We start from the raw sequence: 4,630 nt of genomic DNA, 5'->3' as shown, positions 1-4,630 counted from the left end.
TACTATCTAATGAAGCAGTGAGCACCAGTAAAGACGTCTGTTGTCTCAACACATTTCTTAGAGTCTCAAACAAAAATGACAGGTTCATGAAAAAGCAGCACAAAGAGGTATTATGTAAGTAAACAACAAAACAGTAAGCATGATCCCACAACCTCAGTAAAGAAACAAGTCACCAACCATAAAAGGCAGTTAACCTCAATTTGCTTTATACTGCTAACGATGATGAGAATACTTTTTGTTATCATGTTTTTGCCACTTATGTAGCATAACTTGTTTGCTCTTCTATATTATGCTATAAATAGTAAACTACACTTCACTGAATGTCTAAATACCATGAAAGTATCAACATCTTACACATAGCACGGTGAACAGCAAAACTTAAGATCAAAGTAACAGAAAAATACATGTAGAAGAAAATTATATAACTGAAAGTGATATCTGGCAAGCCCTATATGTATATTTTGTGCATTAACTACAACACAACACCTGTATGGCTAATTTTAATTAGACATTTCATCAAAACAGACATTGATCTAATCCACAAGGTTATTGTTACCCAAGGAGTAAACACCCCGCACACCAAACACAGTCCAATAACAAATAGAATAATGATACCAAGGTGTCGGGATGAACAAAGGCTGTAACTGTAAAAAGTCATTCACTGAGAGCCAATATCTTCCTTAAAACCTCACTTTATTCGAACGACAGGAACAGTGGTAAGCACTTTCACCCTGATAGGGCTTCTTCAGACCATACACAAACAAGCACAGCTATACATCGTTATAAATAGAAAAAGGCGCCAAAAAAACACTCAATTAAAGTGACAACTTACTACATATATCATAAATAGCACCTTCATACATCGATATACCAGTTCATTAAAAACATCATAAGAAGAAAGGGCAAAAAAGAAATAAAATGAATTTGCTATCTCAGCCTTCTAGATTTAAGAAAGGGCTTCAGTGGCATCTTGTCATTCAAACCAGGGATGGTGTCAGCCCTCAACCTAATGATCCATGACACCATTTTATTTCTTTTTTGCCCTTTCTTCTTTCTCTTCTGTCCTTTTTATAGTATCCCTAGCCACTGGGTTCACATACAAGAGAATATGTTTATACTTCTATTGACATGTATAACATGATGTACTTTTGGGGGAGGATGTTATGAGACATTGGTGAAGTTTTTATACTGCTTTTAGATACATATGATGTTTTTAATGAACTGGTATATCGATGTATGAATGTGCTATTTATGATATATGTAGTAAGTTGTCACTTTAATTAATAGAGTGTTTTTTTGGTGCCTTTTTCTATTGATAATGATGTATAGCTGTGCTTGTTTGTATATGGTCTGAAGAAGCTCTGTCAGGGTGAAAGCGTTTACCACTGTTCCTGTTGTTCAAATAAAGTGAGGTTTTAAGGAAGATATTGGCTCTCAGCGAATGACTTTTTACAGTTACAGCCTTTGTTCATCCTGACACCTTGGTATTATTAGACATTGATCTAACATTGATTTAATTGATTTAACCATGCTTTGAATTATGGATCCTCTACAATTCTGCAGTCAACAATTACAGGACTCATAACTTGATATTACTGCAGTACAGATTTCATCAAATCATTCATTCTCTGATTATCCACTTAGCCAAGTTCAGTGTAAAGAGGGGAGCTGGACCCTATCTCAGCATTCAGTGTGCACAAGGCAGAGAAACTGATTCCAGATGGGGTGTCAGTCCATTGGAGCACACACAAACACACACACACACACACACACACACACACACACACACACACACACACACACACACACACACACACATGGTAAGCACACTTACAAACAGTTTAGAGGACCAACAATTTACCTGTTTTTTATACTAAGTTTTTTTTTTTTTTTTTGGCTAACCTCATGAATTGTCTGGGGCAAAAAATAGCAGCTTCTTAGTTTGAATTCACTGCACCTGTTCTCAGGGATTCCTTGTCAATTTAACGATAAAATCATTCTTTAATAGTTAAAATGGAATGTTTTTAAAGAAAATACATGACTTGGAGGAAATGAGAAATGGGAACCAATCAATTCAGCTGAGGGAGATTATGTCATGAGAGGAGAAGAGGAGAGAAAAAGGGGGTGGGGCAAAGTAGTCAGTTAAGAGCAAGGTGATCAAAGATTGAAATTCAACAAGAATTAAAAGTACATAAGAATCCTAATTAACTGATGCAAGGGATGGAACGGGTACTCAGGAAATGAGTTAATTAGAGAAGCGAGAGAGAGAGAGAGAGAGAGAGAGAGAGAGTACATATTCTGTGATGGAATGGAAGGAAAGAGAGGGATTAGGCTTGAGCACCACACTGCCACCAAAGACTCTGTGACTAAATAAACATTATTAACCATGTAACAAAAAACGTATCTGAGTGTAATGGAGATGTGAAGTCTAGTAAAATTTAAGAAGTCTTTGGATGATTACACAGGGTCTATGGTGTTTGATCCAACAATTACTGAGGTAGTGTTCTTTGAAAGCTGTAAGGCTTGAACACTTTATCTACCTCATGAAGGTATAACTGCAATGGCTAGGGTGAAACTGGTGAAGATACTTAATGCATATACTACCAGCACACCTCTCAACTTCTGAGCCCAAGAAATCTAAACAAAGCCAAAGATAATGGGGGACAAAAGCCCAAAAATAGGGACACATTTTACAAGTTGCTCTCATAAATGTAGAAAGCTGTTAGAATGAAAGGTGTTGCATTTGCATGCATTTTTCTGAAGGATATGAAGTCTGAAACTCAAATGTCTATCATTATTTACTGACTTCAATCTTCAATGATTTGCCAAAAAATAATAATTTTATGAGGAACAGACCAAAAATATGAGGCAAAAGTCTGGACATTCAGCAAAAATCTGGACAGTTAAGAGGTATGACTACCAGAATGATAAAAAAGGTAAAACAGAGTTCTTTTAGGCTAGTTGAGTTATTAGAGAAATTATAAAATATCTACTGGTTATTAGTGTGGGTTAAAATGTTGAATATCAGTCAGATTTGTAAGACTGTATATTGGCAGAAAATAGAACTAAAGGCGAAAAACAATGTGTGTTGACAGTGTCGAAGGATGGACGATGCTTGAATGAGTGATGTACAAAAAAAAAAGAGTAGCTGATGGCATGGTTGATTTACTTCTGCTGTACTAAAATATCACAAAGTGTAACCAATTTGGTGTACAGATGGAATATTAAATATGTTGTATCATCTTCCTCTTATGTTTGGGACTGCTTTAGTAGATCAGTCATATGTTTCTCCAGACTCAGACTGCCATGGTATTTGTAAAGTTGAGAAAGCATTTTATAAATATGACAATTCTGCATCTCAGCAATTTAAGCAATCTTTTAGTATGCCTCAGAAAGTCCACCTGTATTCCTTTTTAATGGACAAGATTTTGTTTTTGTATCTTTTTTATTAACTGTTTATTTACCATATGGTGCTGCGGTAGCGTTGTCGCCTCACAGATAGACGTTGCCCGTTCGATTCTCAGTTAGAGTGTCTTCTGTGTGGTGACATGCGTGAATGGGCGTTCCTTCGCTGAAGGTTGTGCGTTAGGCCCGGCAAGCCAGTATGTAAAAATCTACTGCCAATCATTAGTGGACCGGAGTTTCGCTGTGGCGACCCCTAACCAGGAAAAGCCGAAAGACACAAACTGTCACACAACAGAAATGGGTAACTGGGTGGGCCAGGGATTCGAGACAGGGTGGCCAGAAAGCTAGGAAAGTAAAAGTAATGCATAGGTTTGATGTCTGCAGAGGCATATATACCAACCCCTCCTCCAGGATGTATAAGCCAGCCTGATCTCTTATTCCTACCTCTTCCTTGCTAGTTTGTTCATCAACAAAGCTGGTAACTGAGCCAGGTCTTCTACATCATAGTTAGGGCTTTATATCTCTATATGCCATGGAATCAGACAAATTAATGTTAGATTTGTCAGATGGTGATGGCCATATTTTCCAAATTAATCAAAAGGAAAATGAGAAGAAAGACAGACCTACAACATTTTTAAAAAATGTGTGTGCGAGAATGCATACAAATATTCATATAGCATCATTGTAAAAGTCTAGAGCAGCAGAACTTAAGGGATCAGGTTCATTTTTGTTAAAAACTAGGACTCAGTGGCTGCCTCCATTGGCATTGGTGCAGAGGGTAAAGTCCTGATTACAACCCAGATGACCCAGATACAGTTAGCTACTCTGATAACTGTTGGAGCCAGCGGAAGGAGGTATGCTGTACCTGATGCTACAATCCGTTGAAAGAAGGCATTTGACCACTAAGCCAGTTTGCAGTAATCCTCATGCTAGGTCTATGGGTGCACCCATGCAAGGAAGGTATAGTGACTAGCATGGTCTCAGGGGTAGGTTTACAGTTTAAACATGTCCTCATTGCCAGGATGCCATCAAGGGCACAAAATACCCTTCATGGATGCCTGAATGACAGCCTCACCATGATTCCTTTCAAGCTGGCAGCAGGAAATGAATGAGCTGTAGTATGGAATGATGGTCATCAGGCATAGCTACCATAAAAGGCACACACAGAAATAGGACCTCAGTGAACCCTTAGTATAGTGTTACATTTTATACATGATGAAGAAGA

The sequence above is a fragment of the Protopterus annectens genome, chromosome 3.part1, assembly GCF_019279795.1.
Source record: "Protopterus annectens isolate FY-2018-M chromosome 3.part1, PAN1.0, whole genome shotgun sequence".
Taxonomy (NCBI): Eukaryota; Metazoa; Chordata; order Ceratodontiformes; family Protopteridae; genus Protopterus; species Protopterus annectens.
Note: the sequence above shows the minus strand (reverse complement) of the source record.